Source organism: Cervus elaphus, chromosome 18 (genome assembly GCF_910594005.1).
Source record: "Cervus elaphus chromosome 18, mCerEla1.1, whole genome shotgun sequence".
NCBI lineage: Eukaryota > Metazoa > Chordata > Mammalia > Artiodactyla > Cervidae > Cervus > Cervus elaphus.
In genome coordinates this window covers 81,226,725-81,246,807 of record NC_057832.1, presented here as the reverse complement: position 1 = coordinate 81,246,807, position 20,083 = coordinate 81,226,725, and the positions used below count along the sequence as shown (strand labels likewise).

At 38.7% G+C, this 20,083-nt stretch overlaps 1 pseudogene across 1 annotated transcript; it reads right to left on the bottom strand.

Moving 5' to 3' along the window:
• Positions 1-1,151: 1,151 nt before the first annotated feature.
• LOC122674777 lies at positions 1,152-2,311 on the bottom strand (annotated as a pseudogene). The gene has a single exon (XR_006335033.1). The product of XR_006335033.1 is annotated as a mortality factor 4-like protein 2 (transcript).
• Positions 2,312-20,083: the final 17,772 nt, after the last annotated feature.

Genomic DNA, 20,083 nt, shown 5'->3' with positions numbered 1-20,083 from the left:
AAGGAGATCAAACCAGCCAATCTTAGAGGAAATCAACCCTGAATATTCATTGGAAAGACAGATGCTGAAGCACCAATATTTTGGCTTCCTGATGCAAAAAGCCAACTCATTCGAAAATAACCTGATGCTGAGAAAGACAAGGGCAGGAGGAGAAAGGGATGACTGAAGATGAGATGGTTGGACGGCATCACTGACTCAATGGACATGAGTTTGAGCAAACTCTGGGAGATAGTGAAGAACAGGGAAGCCTGGCATGCTGCAGTCCAAAGAGTGTTAAAACACTACTGAGCAACTGAACAACAACAAATCTATCCCACAAAAAGTTTTATACTAAAATGTTTTCATGGGTGAATTCAAGAAATCATAAAAAAATAGATGCAATTCTATTACATTATTTCAGTAAATAGAAAAAAGAAAACTTTCATATTATATTTGAGACAAGCATAATAGTGTTCCTGAAAACTGAGCAACTAGACAGTCTAATGATACATCTTGATTTTTTTTTTTTGCTTTGAAATTTAGAAACAAATTTTATTTAAGATCTGAAATACGATTCCTAAAATATCAACCTCTCCGGAAAACCATGGCTACACAATAATGCATTGGCTCTATCATGTTAGAACGTGCATTAGACTCAAATACAAAAACCATGAAACAAACCACCATCCTTCAACAGCTTGAGCAAAGATAGAATGAATGCCTAAGGAACAACACAGATGGACTCGCAGAGGATGGGCTGTTTTACTTCAAGCACCATAAAAAAAAGCACAAATGCATGGGTTTTTCGGGTATATACATTAAGTTGAACCTTTGGCACTAGGAATCAGGGCATTTTTCACGTAGCATTAACACATATTAGAAAATTGTGTAGTGTCAAAGGGATAGAACCACAAGCATTCAAGCAATGTTGTCAACTAGGCAATAAAATGTTCTACTGAATGCTTCTTCTTTGTCTAATCACTGCATACACTGGCAGCAACTTTGAAATGAGAAAAGGAGCTTACACTCCTTTCATTTTCTGTTTAGGAGAAAACAGAAAACAAACTGAAACATAAGCCCTGTTATACATTAACGATTTTAAAGAGTATCAATTATACAAGAAAAAGACTAAGAACAAAAAGAGCGTTTACAGATACCAGATGTAACAGTGAGTGGTCAGTAGACCCTCACAGGGCTTTGCGGTGGTACTCAGCAGAAGCCACTTTATAATTGCTGGCAGTGAACAGAGACACAGCATTTTTTGCCAGGTATTTCAGGAAATCATGCAAATAGCCCAACAATAATGCAAGGCTCTTCTCATCAAGGGGTGTGTATGCCAATATTGCCCCAATTCTTAGAAATAATCTCAGGAGGTGTGGTGCCCCATAAACCTGGGACATTGGCACATCAGGGTGAGCCAAGAGAATTTCAGCAAACTGGGGCCTCTCAAATTTGTAGAGCAGCTGGGTGCCCAACATCACGTTGAAATACTTTTTATCCCTCCCACCACCTCATTAACTGCATACTCCTTGTTGTCAACATTGCCTTGTGATCTTTTGCAGTTGGCGTATTCTTCCAAAATAGTATCCACGTTTTTCTTGGCTGGGAGTTGGAAAAGTTGCTTCTGCCTGGTGACTAAGTCCCAGTCCTCAACAAGCCATGGTTTTAATTCTTCTGGAATCTTCACCTTAACTTCCATTCTATTCTTAAAAGCATCCTCACTTTCAACTGTGGGGTCTGCCCGGGCCCTTTTCTTCCGAGGTGGCTGGGGTGCTTCGCTGGTGCTGCCACCATCTCCGTTCCCAGGGGTCTTCCGTTTGTTCTTTCTGGTCTTCCTCACCGATCCTGATGGAGGGCTCTCAGCAGAGAGACCCACCCCCCCCCATCTGCCTGGGAGTGCTGCTTCCAGATTCTTCTGCTGGGGACCAGATCTCTTCTTTCCAGATGTCCCTCTCATTTTACTTCTTTGCATGTTGCTTCTAGTTGATTTTTTGAAATTGTCTTCTTCGGCGGATTGGTGTCCACGAGTTTGAGAACCCTGCTTTCTGGAACTCATTCAACCTTGTTTTTATTCCAACCAGCAATCCTCTTCTTTCCCTGCCAAGAACTCCTAGTGTTTTCCCAGATGGAATCTTATAGATCTTCTGGGATGGTCGTGGAGATGAGGTGAGAGACACAACCCAAGATTCTGTAATGAGGGATGTTCTGCAATCAGGATCAGAGCTGATCCTCACTACACAGCAAACTTAGTTTTTCTGATGGTAGCCTGAAACGAGGATCCATTTCTTTTCAACAGAAGACGTGTGATCACTGCCGTCGTCTCTCCAACCGCCATAGTCTACATCTTGATTTTTTTAAATACTATTCACTACTAAAAGAAATTTGGACTCCTTGGAAAGAGAAAGGATTTACTATCTTGGCAAAAGAAATACAAGTTGTAATGATATAGAATTCAACTTAAAGTAGCTTGTGAAGTGAAGTGAAATTCCCTCAGTTGTGTCTGACTCTTTGTGGCCCCATGGACTGTCCATGGAATTCTCCAGGACAGAATACTGGAGTGGGTAGCCTTTCCCTTCTCCAGGGGATCTTCCCAACCCAGGAATAGAACCCAGGTCTCCAGCATTACAAGCAGATTCTTTACCAGCTGAGCCACAAGGGAAGCCCAAATTTGGCAATATTGAGCAGTTTCAAGAATAATAATGATTATGGATTATAACATATTGAGTACATAAAAAAGAAACATGGGTCCATAAAGTTACTGAAGACAAAATAAAACAGGATATATAATCTGAGAAAAGAGAGAAGTTGGAAAACTTTTCTTACAGGAGAATGTCAGCTAATATAAAAATACAGATGACAAAATTAGGTCACTATTGTTTGTAACTCTCAATTTGTTTCAAACGTAGGTAATCAATTCACTCTCCCCACAAATTACTCCTTGATCACAAAGGGTAAATTTGTCTTTATGATAGAAACGGTAAGTAATCAAGCTCTCCATTGCCTGTGGTGGGACAGCTTGATAGGGGTCTGATCTGTTAAGGGGTCACCATAAGGTGTTCTGCCTGGAAAACTTTTAACCTGAATCTTGATACAAGATGAATCAATAATGTGAACTCCTCTGCAGGATAATTGGCCTGAATTCTTAAAAGGATTCAGTGGCATCAAGAAAAAAGAGAGGAAGGGTAATTGCTCTAGATTCAAGAAGTCAAAGGTGACTCAATAACCCAATCCAAAGTGTAAATGTTGATTGCGTCCCAGATTGGAAAAGATAAAGTATATTTTGAGACAAGGGAAATTTTTCATATAGTTTTTCCTTAGATGTTATTATATTCATGTTGATATTCTTAGGTATGATAATGGTATTATGATTGCACAGGAGAATGTCATTGTTCTTGAATTTATGCTAAAGTGTTTTGAGAGAACAATGTCATGATGCCTAAAACCTACTTTAAAATAGTTTGGAGAAATTGAGAAATCTTACTTTCTCTCTCTCTGTTCATGTACATCTGTGTCTGTAGGTTTATATGTGTATGTGTGTGTGTATATCCGTGTGTAGGTGTGTGTGTGCGCACATGTGTGTATAGGAGGGAGGAGAGTGGAGTGAGACAGGAATTGTGGTGTGATGCTAACAGTTGGTCAAAAGTATAATATATAGGAATTCATCATGTTGTCTTTGAGCTTGTAAGTTTGAAATCTTTCAAAATAAAGTAGCAAATTTAAATAGCAAAAAAGAGATTCTCTAACCAACTTCCATATCTTATTTTCTATTTTATTGAAGTTTGCACTGAACGACCATAACCCTTGCCTTTGATCATTTAGAATCTTATGCTCATGGAAACCTTTGCCCTGTTAATAGCTCTTATAATATTAGCTTGTAGTGAATTTTTCACTTTACCCTTGAAAGGAAATAAGGTAATTGCCAGATGGGAACACACTCCTCACTGAAATATTTAACATACTCTGTAAAGTGATAACAAATCAGTAAAGTATGGTTTGTCATTCTCTGTATTTCTTTCAATCTGGATGTTACCTGGGAACACTGGAGAATTTGTGTAATTACTGATGGTGGTAGCATCAGAGTCTAGAGTTGACATTTCTGCTATGTCTTCATTTTATCTCCTAATATACACTGAGTAGTTTTTCAAATACTCTTAAATCAGAGCTTGGGATATTTTAATTAGTAATGTCATGTTCCTGTGAAATCAGAATATTCTCAATACCCCAAGGTAGTATTAAATTTTCAAATGGAGAATTTATTATGGATAACACATTTTCTTATTTCCTCAATTGTATAAAGTTACATTTAGGTAATTTAAGGGAATTTAATTTCTTAAAATGATAAAAATAGGCAAGATTTTTGGTATTATATAAAAGCACATGTATACAAACTACTAGATAAGGTCAGTGTGTTTTTAAAAGAATTCATAATAGATAATGAAATGATAGTTGATCTCAGCTAGTCTTGAGACTTTAGAGTCACTTAAATAGAAAAGAATAAAATCCTCTAAATGCTTTGCTTCTTTAGATCTTAAATGATTTACTTTTGTTGGTTTTTTCCTGATTTATATCCTTGCTACTGCTGCTAAGTCACTTCATTCATGTCCTACTCTGTGTGACCCTATCCCTGGGATTCTCCAGGCAAGAACACTGGAGTGGGTTGCCATTTCCTTCTCCAATGCATAAAAGTGAAAAGTGAAAGTGAAGTCACTCAGCCATGTCCGACTCTTCGCGACCCCATGGACTGCAGCCTACCAGGCTCCTCCGTCCATGGGATTTTCCAGGCAAGAGTACTGGAGTGGGTTGCCATTGCCTTCTCTGGATTTATATCCTTAATACTTCTTAATTCATACTCTGCTCACTGAGAGGCAGAAATGTAGCTTTTGAAAACAATTTGGAAGATGGTAACCATTGATTCAGTGTTGACAATGCCTGTTTCATTTCTTTGGGGACTTGCCTCCAGCCCCGAATATGGGAACATACTTGGCCTTTCAGAGAAACCTCTAAGGAGCTCGCTTCTAGAGATGGGAGAGATGAGCTTGTTCTCTGAGAGTTGTGTAATGATTCTAATGACTCATGATAGAAATGTCTGGAATTTATGTCACTGTCTTTTTTTGTGACAGACATTCCATGATTTGGTATGCCTGTGAAACATTAGCTGCCTTATCAAAAAATACATTTGAGATCATGCAGTTGTAATAAGACAGACTTAAGCAAAAATGCTTTAAGTTAATCAGTCTCTTTCTCTTGAAGTTTGGAAGCCAGCATGCAAAGTTAGACTTTAGTAGAAGATGTGTACAACCTACTGCCGAGTAAGCTTTTTATGATCAAATGTTCCTGCATGTCTATTGCATGTTTAACAAAATTAGTGCAATTTCAGTAATGAACTATCCTGCTAATTAAAGAAATATCATGTATTTGATGTATCCACTATACATCACAACCAGGTACAGGAAAGGATAGAGAAAGTGTACTAAATTAAAAGCCAGAACTCTCTTTTCCAGTGTAGCATCCTTGGAAGTGTGAAGATGATGTAACTTTGGGCCATTATGTACATTGTGAGTCAAAATTCATGATTTGTTTGCTACCGAGCACAGTAGCAAAAAGTTTTCCTTGCACATTGCTGGTCCCCTGTGGCACATTCATATTGGGTTTCAGATCATCTTGTCCTTTACCGAGGTGTTCATATCAAACTGTGGTTTTAGAAAAAGGCTAAAAATAGAGTTTTTATGTTGTGATCATCCTCTTACATTATGCTAATAAAAATAATTATGTTGCATGGCATTCTCTTCAAGCCAGTGAAAAGAGGATATAATCAGAATCATGAAGATTTAATTTCTTAAGGCTGAATTTCTTCAGTCAGTGAAATTTTATGGTATCCAGTGTACCAGGCACTATTCCAAAGGGGAATAGAAGAATTTCTCTGTGATATTAAATATAGCTTTTACTATACTGAAGTATGTATTTATTTTATTTATATTTCCTCTCATATACTTTATTATTTTTTATTGAGTATAATTATTGTTTTAGTTTCTGCTGCACAGTGAGGCTATAAGTATACATATATCTCCACCCACTTGAGCCTGCTTCTCACCCCACACACCCATCCCACCCCTCTAGGAGATCACAGAGCACTGAACTGATGAGCTTCCTATGCTTTATAGCAGGTTCCCACTAGCTATCTGTTTTACACATGGCAGTGTATATATGTCAATACCAATCTTCCAATTCATCCCACCCTGAATTGTATTTTTAAAGTGTGTGTGTTTTCATTATGAATTAAAAAGCCACATTTTTTGACAAGTTAAGGTCAAAATAGTCACTGCTGTTATAGTGTGTGTGTGTGTGTATTTATAGCACACCACTAAAAACTTGGAGCTTATAGAGTTGCTTTGTTGACTTCAGCTTAATAATTTAAAATCTGGCACCTTGAACTCTGTGCTTTCAGGATCTATTTAGTTTGTGCTCTAGACTACTGGCTTTAAATTTGATGTCTTTGTCTAACACAAATCCTAATAATTGAAATAATATTGTGGGTTCTCTAGGAATAATTAGTTTTTGTATCTTAAGGTATGTTTGATTTTCTGGTTTCATTGATGCCATCCTAGCATGAAGGACATCATAGAAGAAAATGTACAACTTCTTAATCTTTGGAGAAATATAATGATTACAGTCTTATTAGAGAGGTGCCACACAGCAACTACTGAGCAATTTAATTTTTGCTAAATTAATTTTTACATGCCATTGTACAGTTGGAAATGGCATTCTCTTTAAAAATAGTATGAAACTTGTATATTTTATCTACTCATATGAGAATTTCTCAATGTAGAAATTGGGAAAGTTGATAATTTAAAAAATCTGAGTGAAATAATTAAATGTTTTCAAACTATAACAGTTCAGTTCAGTCACTCAGTCGTGTCCGACTCTTTGCGACCCCATGAATTGCACACGCCAGGCCTCCCTGTCCATCACCAACTCCCAGAGTTTATGCAAACTCATGTCCATCGAGTCAGCCATCTCATCCTCTGTCATCCCCTTCTCCTGCCCCTAATCCCTCCCAGCATCAGGGTCTTTTCCAATGAGTTAACTCTTCACATGAGGTAGCCAAAGTACTGGAGTTTCAGCTTCAGCATCAGTCCTTCCAATGAACACCCAGGACTGATCTCCTTTAGGATGGACTGGTTGGGTCTCCTTGCAGTCCAAGGGACTCTCAAGAGTCTTCTCCAACACCACAGTTCAAAAGCATCATTTTTTCGGCGCTCAATTTTTTTCACAGTCCAACTCTCACATCCATACATGACCACTGGAAAAACCATAGCCTTGGCTAGATGTACCTTTGTTGGCAAAGTAATGTCTCTGCTTTTTAATATGCTATCTAGGTTGGTCATAACTTTCCTTCCAAGGAGTAATTGTCTTTTAATTTCATGGCTGCAATCACCATCTGCAGTGATTTTGGAGCCCAAAAAAATAAAGCCTGACACTGTTTTCACTGTCTCCCCATCTATTTGCCATGAAGTGATGGGACCGGATGCCATGACCTTAGTTTTCTGAATGTTGAGCCTTAAGCCAACTTTTTCACTCTCCTCTTTCACTTTCATCAAGAGGCTTTTCGGTTCCTCTTCACTTTCTGCCATAAGGGTGGGGTCATCTGCATATCTGAGGTTATTGATATTTCTCCCAGCAATCTTGATTCCAGCTTGTGCTTCTTCCAGCCCAGCATTTCTCATGATGTATTCTGCGTATAAGTTAAATAGGCAGGGTGACAATATACAGCATTGACGTACTCCTTTTCCTATTTGGAACCAGTCTGTTGGTCCATGTCCAGTTCTAACTGTTGCTTCCTGACCTGCATACAGGTTTCTCAAGAGGCAGGTCAGGTGGTCTGGTATTCCCATCTCTTTCAGAATTTCCCACTGTTTATTGTGATCCACACAGTCAAAGGCTTTGGCATAGTCAATAAAGCAGAAATAGATGTTTTTCTGGCACTCTCTTGCTTTTTCGATGATCCATGGATGTTGGCAATCTGATCTCTGGTTCTTCTGCCTTTTCTAAAACCAGCTTGAACATCTGGAAGTTCACGGTTCATGTATTGCTGAAGCCTGACTTGGAGAATTTTGAACATTACTTTACTAGCGTGAGAGATGAGTGCAATTGTGTGGTAGTTTGAAAATTCTTTGGGATTGCCTTTCTTTGGGAAAACTATAAGAGAATGTTTTAAATAATTTTTCTCAGATTTAGAAGATTATTTGAATTTTAGCTATATTTTACATATTCCAAATTTGCAATAGGCCAAAGACCTGATATTACCACCAATCTGTTGCCTGACTGGCACTGATTTCTAGGGGGTGTTTATAAATAAATATTTAAGTCCTTGGTCAATCTCAATAGAATCTAGATTGGTATGTGAACATGATTTAGGAGTGTCCTCCATTTTCCTAGTTAGCCAATTTGGAAATAAAAGAATTTTTATAAATTTATAAAACTAGCAAGAGAAATATTTTGAAGTTTAATAAAGCTTTTTGAAGTAAACATCCATGAAGATGAAGCAGAATATCTCAAAGCATTTAGCCTCACGGCTAAAAGCAACATTATTTACAAAATTATAGGATCTAAGCTATTTTGCCAGCACCATGATCTATTTGGCTATCTAGAGAAAGGTTAACAGCTTTTGAACGGCTCTGCTAGCTGGGCAAATCATACACATTAAAGGTAAATGAAAAAAAAAAGAAAACTTTTTTCTATCAGTCATATCTTTAAGAAACTTCTTTCACAGATATTTTATGTTTATTTAAATTTCAAATGTTAGCTGGGAATTGGAAAATAATTTTGCTCTCAAGAAAACTGCCTAAAAAATTTTTGCCTTCAGTGTGGGCAACTGGGTAATGGAAAAATAAGAATGGGGAGTTTTTTTTTTTTTTTTTTCTCCCATTACTCTTTTTGAGCTTTCTGTGAGAAAGTTCTTTAAATTTGTGTGTGTGTGTACTAGTAAGGAATGGGTAAATAATTTGGCTGTGGTGACTCATCCACCAAAAGTATATGAAACTAGGTAGTTCTGTTAAAAAGAGAGAAGTAAGATGTTTTCATTGCCAAAAATATAATTAAAGAATTTATCACAATTTTGTGCTTCTAGAATTCCATTTACTTCTTTTTAATATTTGCACTACTACTGAAATCAATATCCAATAAGATTTTAGGTTTTAAGAAAAATGATTCTCCTTAAGGCAGAGAAAGAATAGTCTCTTGAATGAACAGAATTCTGAATCAAAAAGAAAAAAATGGTCTTCTTGAAGGACAGGCACAGAAGTGTGTTCCACTGTCACTTCCTGTTCAAAGGAGTAGAGGGTACTCTCAATTTAGAGAGTTAATCCCCCTTTCTCATGCTAGTGGTTCCTGAGGCCCCTGGGATCCATCATTGCTCTGCATGGACTATTTATTCTCCTTACCAGCCGCCTTAGGAAAAATGACTTCCTCTGAAGTTTTCATGAGGCCCACAAAAGTGCTCAACAAACTTGAAACACGGTCATTTAATTAGTTTCTCTAATTACTTACATCTACATGGATGTGAGAGCTGGACTATACAGATGGCTGATTCATGTCAATGTATGGCAAAAACCACTACAATATTGTAAAGTAATTAGCCTCCAACTAATAAAAATAAATGGAAAAAAAATAAAGTCGAATGCCGAAGAATCGATACTTTTGAACTGTGGTGTTGGAGAAAACTCTTGAGAATCCCTTGGACTGCAAGGAGATCAAAAACCAGTCTATCCTAACGGAAATCAGTCCTGAATATTCATTGGAAGGACTGATGCTGAAACTGAAGCTCCAATATTTTGGTTACCTGATGTGAAGAACTGACTCCTTGGAAGAGATCCTAATGCTGGGAAAGATTGAAGGTAGGAGGAGAAAGGGATGACAGAGGATTAGATGGTTGGATGGTATCACCAACTTGAAGGATATGAGTTTGAGCAAGCTCCGGGAGCTGGTGATGGACAGGGAGGCCTGGCACGCTGCAGTCCATGGTGTTGCAAAGAGTTGGACATGAATGAGCGACTGATCTGACATGAAACTCTAGTAAGCTGCATCTGCACGCATGCATGTTCAGTTATGTCTGACTCTTACAGCCCCATGGACTGTAGTCCTCCAGGTTCCTCTGCCTGTGGGGTTTTCCCAGCAAGAATACTGAAGTGGGTTGACATTTCCTCCTATGTGGGATCTTCTCCTGCATCCCAGGCAGATTCTTTATCACTGAGCCACCAGGGAAGCTACATATAATATTACTCTAATTTAGCCTTCCTAGGTCCTAAGTGACAGTATCTTGTGGAGGCTAAAGCTTATTTTTAATTATTTAATTTTATTAGTTTATATTTTGATGTGTGAGGTTCAAGGACTTTTAGTATATTTGTGTAACCGTCATCACAATCTAATTCTAGAATATTTTCATCACCCCAAAAAGGAACCCCATGCCCAATAGCAGTTGCTCCACATTCTTCCCTTGCTCTAGTTTCTAGTAACTACTAATTTTTTTTCCCCTATTCTGGGATTTCATTAAATGAAATAATATACTATGGACTCTGTGTCTGTCTCTTTTTCTTAGCATGAGGTTTTCAAGGTTCCCCTACTTTTTAGTGTGTACTAATACTTCATTGCTTGTTATTGGCCAAGTGATATTCCATTCTATAGATATGTTGCATTTTGCATTCATCAACTGATGGACGAAAGAATCTGCCTGCCAATGCAGAAGATGCAAGAGATGCAGATTCGAGCCTTGGGCTGGGAAGATCCCCTGGACAAGGGGATGGCAACCTATTCCGCTATTCTTGCCTGGAGAATTTCTTGGACAGAGGAGACTGGCAGGCTATGGTCCATGGGGTTGCAAAGAGTTGGACAGGACTGAGTGACTAACTTTCATTTTTATTTTCATACATGAATTACTGTAACTTGTAACTTTGTAGTAAATTTTGCAACTGGGAAATGTGAGTCCTCTAAATTTGTTCTTTTAAAAAAAAAACAAAAACCTTATTTTTCTCATGCTGGGTGTCCTCAAACTCCATATGAATTTTAGGATAAGCTTTTGATTTCTGCAAAAAAGGCAGGTAAAATTTTGATAGAGGAATTAAATTGAATCTGTAGCTCAATATGGGGAGTACTGCCATCTTAACAAGATTAAGTCTTCCAATCCATCAATACTAAATAAATGTCTTTACATTACTTTGATTTTTTCCAATGGTATTTTGAAATTTTTATTGTAGAAGTTTTGTATTTCCTTAGTTAAATTTATTCTGAAATATTTTAGTCTTTTGTAAAAGGAGTTGTTTCTTGATTTTAGATTGTTCATTACTAGTATATCAAAATAAGAGTGACTTTTATGTGTTGAGCTTGTGTCCTTCAACCTTGCTGAACTTGTTTATTCTAAGAAGTTTTTGTGGAAGTCTAAGGCTTTGAATGTGATAATAGTACCACCCTTTTTCTTATTCCTGCATCTGTGTGTGTGTGTGTGTGTGTAAACTCAACCTACTTGATTCAGTTTTAGCTTTTTACAAGTAAGGGTTAGGTTGAAAAACTTATTAGACTCCATACCATCTTCTTCTGACTTACGATCTCACTTCCACAGACAAGAGGGACAACCATCTATGGCATGCCCATTCTCAAGGGCACTGCGGGCAGCGCTGTGGGGCCCTGCTAGTGGATAGGTGGTTGCAGCTTCAGTTATACAGCTTGCTGCCTGATGGTGGTTTCCAGATAAGATGTCTTAATAGAGTTGTTAAGTCAGTCATGACTAGAATGATCATATAATTTATCATCACCCTGGGACACTTTTGAGACTTAGTGGTGGGGCAGGGATGAAACATGTGCTATTAATTACTATGCAGTGAAACAGCATAAAATTTGAATATCCTGAACAAAAAAGGAGGTGTGATCATCTTGTCATAACAGATTGTCAACAGATGGGTTTTAAAGTGTAAATTAGACAAAATGAAAGGGTAAGCCAGGAACAGAAGATTTGGTGCCAGAAGATGCCTGTGGGTTCAGTGGTAGGGAATAAGGATTAGAGAGACCAGGTCAGGAAGCAGGCTCTACACTGATAAGAGCGTGGGCCTTGAAGCCATTGCCTAGGTTAAAATCCTTCCTCTGCTACCTACTGCTGCTGCTAAGTCACTTCAGTCGTGTCTGACTCTGTGCGACCCCATAGATGGCAGCCCACCAGGTTCCACCCTCCCTGGGATTCTCCAGGCAAGAACACTGGAGTGGGTTGCCATTTCCTTCTCCAACGCATGAAAGTGAAAAGTGAAAGTGAAGTTGCTCAGTTGTGTCCGGCTCTTAGGATCCCATGGACTGCAGCCCACCAGGCTCCTCCGTCCATGGGGTTTTCTAGGCAAGAGCACTGGAGTGGGGTGCCATGGCCTTCTCCGCTGCTACCTACTAGCTGTGTGAATTTCAGGAAGTTACTTAATCTCGTAGTGCTTTGTGCATGTGTGTGTGTGTGCTAAGTCGCTTTAGCTGTGTCCGATTCTTTGCACCCTAGGGACTGCAGCCTGCCGGGCTCTTCCATCCATGGGGGTCTCCAGGCAAAAATACTGAAGTGGATTGCCATGCCCTTCTTCAGGGGGTCTTCCCGACCCAAGGATCAAACCTGCGTCTCTTATAAGTCTCCTGCATTTCACAGGCGAGTTCTTTATCACTAGCGCCACCTGGGAAGCCCAGGTAGTGCTTTAGTCCACTCAAATACAGAATGGGTTTAACAGTAACCTTACTTCATAGAGTTGTTATGAGGATCATATGAGTAAATATATGTGCTTCTCATAGAGTGTGTGCTTTGAAAATATTATCCGTAAATAGCTAAATACTGTAGTGATCAGTTTTGTTTCTTGGGTAGGGATATGGGCTGAGCCATCGTCTGGGAGCCTACTGGTTAGTGGGACTTTGACAAATCCACATTGTCAGTTGTATCACCACTGAGATGGACCTGTAGTGGCTTTGCTATAAACCTACCTCTTTAGTCCTGATGTGCACGGATCCTCTGCATTCTTTTATTTTTTAAAAATATTTTAGAAGCTACTTCCCATTTCCCTTTCAAAATACAGCTTTGAGAGAGAGGATTTGAAAATGCTTGAAAGAGATATGAATTTAGTAGGATTCAGCATGGATTTTGTAGTGTGAAGTTATCAACTACCCACAAACCAGTGCCAGGGAATGACACTTTATTTGATATTCTGAGGTCTAATTTCTAACTATTAAACTGTGAGAAACACTAGATAATTTTTCTCTTTTTCCAATAGTGTGTAAATGAAACAAATTCTTTTCCAGGTAGGATAACTCTTAGGTAATATTCTGGAAAATTCAAGTATAGTATTTTCTTTTTTATTTTGAATACTTTCTTCTCTTCCTTATATAAGGAATACTAAAGGTTTTAGGTAATTATTTGTCTACTTTTAGCTTATCTTTTGAAGGTATAGAAAATTAAATACTTATATCTAGAAGCTATAAATTTAATCAAATTTTCTTCAGAATGTTAAGGCCAAAAAATAAAACTCCAAACAAAAAAAGGATATTAGGGGTGTTAGCCAAAGGAATAACTTCATTTAAAATGTATCTTTAGTTTACACTCAAATAAAATTCACTTTTCATTTTTATCAGTTTATTTAAGGTAACGATCAGAAGTTTGAGTTACTTATTACTATTTTTTTAGACATAATGTGCTATAAACCTGTTTGCAGTTGTTGGGTGTTAGAGTAGATAGGGATTCAAAATTTTATATGGAATATTCATCATATTCCAGTTGGTGGTATATCTGACTTTGGGGGCTTGTGTATTGATCTAGAAAACAGACTAATTACTATGGCTCTATAATAGAAGATGATTTTATTTATTTGATAAGATTTTGCATTTAGTTCTTTGCTTTTAAATGGCTACTGGTATGTATTACCTTATTTTAAAAAACAGCACTCAACTTTATTAACTTTGAAACTTGGTAGGTGGTTGTTCCATTTAAGATGAACTTTCCTATAAAGAAATGATCACAGGACTCCTTTGAGCCTTGCTTCTACACTCAATATAAGATGTGATTTTATAAAATAGGAACTAGTTTAAAGGAGTATTGCCACTTCCACCTTAGGGCATAGGGTCTTCATCCTTTGAAAGGCCCTGAGTGTGATTTTATTGGTTGTGAACATTTGCAGCTGAGTCACCATCCTTGGTCATGAGGAGAAGGAAGAATTGAACATTCTACTTTGTGTGGTTTGATAAGAGTTTCTCTCTTACGTATGCTGAACTCTGGGACGAGGGATCCCAAATAAGACAGCTTTGGGATCTTCTGAGCGGGAAGGGACAAGTATTCCAACTTTGTTTTCCCAGGACTTGTGGCCAGGAAGATGAGTCAGGGCAAATCCAGTGCCTCAGATAGGTCCAAGAATTAGAGGTGCAATGAGTTCCCAGAAATAAAATCTCTCTGAGGAAAGAATATCTATGCTTGCAGCTTGGAATCAGCCTAAGAGTTCATTGGGAGGCCTGATTTCAGTCACTGCTTGTAAATAAGATTTACAATTTATCTTTAAAATATTTAAATTATAGCAATTAAAATTTTAAATTAATTCTAAATGAACACTGAGCTAGGTTTACCATGTTGAAAATAATGAACAGAGTGCTCAAGCATAGGTAATGTATTAAATTTTTTAAAGGTGTTCATATGTTTATTAGTTGGTTTGCCATAGATCATCTGGATGTGAATCTGTCATTGTTCTTACAATAAATGTTCTGTTCACTGATTCTCTGTGTAGGGATAAAGCTTGGTTAAATGAAGTTTGACCTGACTTAAAAAGAGTGTGATAAAGTTCCCTATGCTTATCTTTCTTTGGATGGTAATATTTTGACTCATCGTGCCTTGCTTGTTGAAAAGTGCTTTTTATTTTTTTCAATTCTTAGTCATTTATATAAATTAATAAAGATAAATGACAGAATTTATGGAAACTATGAAAAGGAAAGCTCTGATATTGTTACAGCCAGTTGTATTAGATCAGGTGAGCAGAATTCAGGTAGCAAAGATTCCTTGACCAAACTTCAGTCAGGGGCCTCTGAAATCTTCCCAACTAGACTGCACCTTTTGGGCTTATGTTTTCATCTTTGCATCACCCAGTTTTAGCAAGAGTTCTGCTAAGTCATTTTAGCAAGACACCGCCATCCTTGATAACTGATACCTAATTCCTCATCTCCTAACCCTGTTATCTGATCACTCTGCCCTGCCTGCAGCAAGAATCCTGTTAAGTTGGTTTAGCTGGATAGAATTCCTCCTCACCCCAGAGGTTTTCTCTTAGGAAATTTCTACCCACTGACCCTTGCCCTGCTCCTTGTCTGTAAATCCCCACTTGTCTATGATGTATTTGGAATGAAGCCCATTTCTATACAGAAGTCTTTTCTCCCTACTGCACCAGTTCCTGAATAAAACTTATTTATTTATTTTTTTTACAACTTTCACTACTGTCCAACTACTCTGATTTTCTTTGATGTAGCTAAGGCTGGGAATAACTCAATACATATTTGTCCAACACTGTTCATTATGTCCTTAATCCATGGAATTAAGTATTATTAGTAAACCAGTCCCAATCCTGCCATTGTCACGTAGCACTTACAGGGCTGTATTTGCTTTTGATGATGATCATGACTGTGTGTTAGGTATAAGAGAAGGAAGGGACATAAAAATGAAAAAGAAGGTCATCTTCTTATTATAATAAACACCATTTGGAAATTGGTAAATAAGCCAATTGTTATTGCATAAATCAGCAGACGTCAATGCAGAATAGTTAGCATGTGTTCTCTGTCCACCTGCTTCTGTCCCCTGGACTTGATTCACAGCAAGGGCCTGGCTCACTCCAGAGCTGTCTTGGCCTTGAGGGAGAACAGAAAAGCCACGAGAGGTCAGTAAGGGTCAAGAACTTTCCCAGTTCAAAGCTCTGGGTGAAGAGATGGTTAGGAGCCCTTCTGTTTTCATGGTCGAATACAGATCAGGGTCCACACTGAAAGAACAATGGGAATTCTTAACTCAAAATAGTGATTGGCAAGTCAGGAGAGCTCAGAATCTGACTGCAGAATTTTCCCGCCAAACCATCTTTTCCTGGGCTGTCATTGTAAGGCCTTCCTGCTTGGAGGTACTCTGGTAGAGTCAGAGGAACGAAGGTTTGGAGGCAGAGAGACCTGTAGCCCCCTCCATACCAGCTCTGCTGCCCATTAAATACCAGGCTAGGCACACATCCTGTGCGCCTCTGTGCCTCAGTTTTCTCATTTGCACACAGGCTCCTGGGTGAAAGGTGCCTAGGATGGTGCCCTTTATTACTCATCAGCAGATGTGGTTGAGCACCTGCTATGTGCAACACATAAAGCTAGGCACTAGGATATGGCAGTGGAACTTACAGCCTGGTTGGAAACCAACAAGTGAAAATGCAAGTCATGTAATTTTGAATTGTTTAAATAGCTAGGAAGAAAAAGCAGTAACATAGGACATGGATATAGGCAATGACTACGGTGCCTTAGATGGCATCATCAGTCTGATCAACCTTTCAGTTGAAATTCAAGATTCAACTTTGCACCCTGAACCTCTTTTCCTCAGCCTGTTAGGGAAAAAGAGACCTTGACCGGTGTTATGAAGTGAGGATGTCGGGTCAGATGAGACGTGGCCTTGCTTGGCTTGCTTGCTCATTCAGTCATGTCCAGTTCTTTGCGAAACCAGGGAATGTAGCCTGCCAGGCTCCTCTGTCCATGGAACTTTCCAGGCAAGAATACTGGAGTGGGTTGCCATTTCCTACTTCAGAGGTTTTTCCCGACCCAAGGATCGAACCCGCATCTCCTGCATTGGCAGGAGGATTTTTTTTTTTTTTTTTTTAACCACTGAGCCTCCTTGGAAGCCCAGGTGTGACCTTACTGGTTATGAAAAAGAATTTGGATTCATATGTAAAGTGGGAGAAGAATGGATTGGCATATGGTTAACATCAAACCTGTAGTGGTGGTGGTGATTATCGTAAGCCAATAGGAAAGATTCCTATTTCACCTGTGGGATCAAGATAGGAAGGGACAGGTTACCTGTGACCTGGACAAAGGTAGGAATGCTCCAGGCATGGAGATGGGAAAAGAGGTTTCTGTGTAGGAAATCTACACAGCATTACTACTACTGCTGCTATTATTCCAATCTGACTTTATGGGGTATCATTCAGGTCTTACAAATGTAAAAGGTGAAAATTGTGCATTGTAGGTAAAAACAAAACAAACAAAAAAACACCTGAATGAAATTTCACTAAAGAGCAATAACCCAATTAATGTATTTGGTAAGAATTTAGTTTGTCAGCTATTTTATTCAATTAAAACATAAACTGGGATGTAACAGAATAATGCCTCCATTGAGATTATTTAACTTTTATTACACAGCTACCAGCTCTTCATCTACTTCTTTAAGACAAAGGGGACCCTTTTGAAGTGTTGCTTATATCTACTTGGGGAAATGCAATGTTTATTGAAGTTGAAGTGCAATTAGGTTAATCTCTCTTTAGATAATACATGTAACTAAATGTTCCTAGGCAGAGCGCAAAAACTACAGACATATTCACTCATAATGAATATGCATAGTGTGGCAAATACCACCATTAGGTCCAAAGATGAAGATACAAACACATAAAGCATTCTATGGATGTTTGGGACACGAGAGGAAGTAGGTTATACACACACACACAGAGCCTGAAGAGCTTGCCAAGCTGTAATTTTCCATGTCCAAATTTTATTGGCTACAGGTGCATCTGTGGCCCTCAATCTTCAGTATAGATGTAGAAGAAACATTTATGATTCAAAGATTTAAGGGTATTTCCATTCCTTTGCTCCACTAATTTGAAGTGCAATATGATAGATTTGATTTCAAGCTCTGGTGATTTCTGCGTAGAAATGGTTTATCTGATGTGACTGTGAATGTATGTGAGTGCATAAGTAGGGGATGGGAGGGGCAGGATAGTGTACAAAGACAGAATCACAACATAAATACAGGTAGCAAGTCTCATTAATTCCACATGTCCATACATATCAAACATGTGCATGTTCCCTAAGTCATTAGATCTTCCTGGCACCTGTCTGCAGGAGGACTGTAGACCTAATTAACAAGTTTGCATTATTCATTGGAAGGGCTGAAGCTGAAGCTCCAATACTTTGGCCACCTGATGTAAAGAGCCAACTCATTGGAAAAGACCCTGATGCTGAGAAAGACTGAGGGCAGGAAGAGAAGAGGGTGACAGAAGATGAGATGGTTGGATGGCATCATCCACTTGATGGACATGAGTTTGAGCACACTCTGGGAGATAGTGAAGGACTGGGAAGCTTTGCTTGCTGTAGTTCATGATATCACAGAGACAGGCACAACTGAGCAACTGAATAACAATGAAGAAAAATTCCAGCAAGTAGGTATGTTTTGTGAAAGCCTGTGAGCCGTCTTTACTGATTTCCATACTTGAAATGGTTAATATGAAAAAAAAAAATAGCAGAACATGGAGGATTGCACAGATAAGATAGTAGCGAACTACATCCAAGGATCTCTACCAGTGTCCCAGGATGACAAAATTTCTGAAGACCTAAACTCAGATTGTTGTATTGTTATTTTTGTTCTAAGATCCATTTAAGGTGGATACATTTAAACATTCTGGCTTTTCTATATTGTTTTATTCTCAAGGACCTGACATTAAGATCAGGTTCATATAATGGAAATTTGCAAAACTTGGCATCATGCTGCTGTGAATGCGGAAAAAAATATTTTACAGTAGCAGTCTCCCAGAAAAATTTATTCACATTTTACCCTTCAGTAGTGTGCAGGGACCTTGGGATTTAATTGTGACTCTCTTGTTAATCACTAGTGTCTCCTTGGCTTTGTTACTTTGCTTTTCAACAATGCCCTTCAAGGATGGATGATGGGGAATTACTAACAAAATACACACTAAACCAAGACATGCTTCTGACATGCAGAGCTTTCAAATAAAGGATCACTTTCAACCAGGGTCTCTAATTAGAAAACCACAGTGATGAAGCTGCTGACAGTGACCTTTCTAAACCCCAAATCTGATTATATTACTTCTCTATTTAAAACCCGTAGAGAGCTTCCCATTACTCCTTGAATGACGTCCACACGCCTTAAAATAGCTTACAAGGCCTCATATGGCCCTGCTTACTTTTCTAGCTCATCTCTCTCCATCAAGCTTGTAGCTCTTCCTCCCAGTCACATTGGCTGCCTTTCTTTTCTAGTATATCTCGGCCTCCCCTGTCTAAGCCACAGCAGATTTTCTACACAGAATCCTCTTTTCCCATCTCTATGCGTGGATCACTCCTACCTTTGTCCAGGTCACAGGTGACCTGTCCCTTCCTATCTTTTAAGGTGCTCTCCTTGATCCCAAAGGTGAAATAGGAATTTTTCCTATTTGCTTCAAGCTTGGTATTTCCAGCACCCCTTTACCTTTCACACTGCGTTGCACCTCCCTCTTTATTGCCTGTGACTTGTTAACTCCACAGGGTTGGGGATTCTGTCTCTTCATTCTGGTATCACTGTGTCTAGCCTAGTGCCTTACACAGATTAGTGGCCTGTGAACATTGTTAGAATGAGAGAATATATAAATGAAGTCATCTATCCTTGTGCAATTCTACTAAGTTTATAGAACAGACATGTAAAGGTAAGAGGTAATTCAATAATTATTTATTTCCTTTACTTCCTTTTCCTGATATTTTTTAACCTCGCCCTCCTTATCAACAACTTGCAGCTTGTTACCCACAGACACAGGATAGTGTTTGCGTGTTCCTGTGTGCACTTTGTCCCGTCCGACTCTTTGGGACCCAGTGGATTGTAATCCACCAGGCTCCTCTGTCCATGGAATTTTCTAGGCAGGAATACTGGAGTGGGTTGCCATTTCCTACTCCAGGGAATCTTCCAGATCCAAGGATCAAATCTGCATCTCTTGCATCTCTTGCATTGGCAGGCAGAGTCTTTATCCCTGCACCTTCTGGGAAGCCCTGCTAGATGTAAGTAAGTCTTCCTAATTTAAATTTGTAAAAATGCTCTGAGTGTGAATTCCCATAAGCCAATAGATTTCTTCTTTGG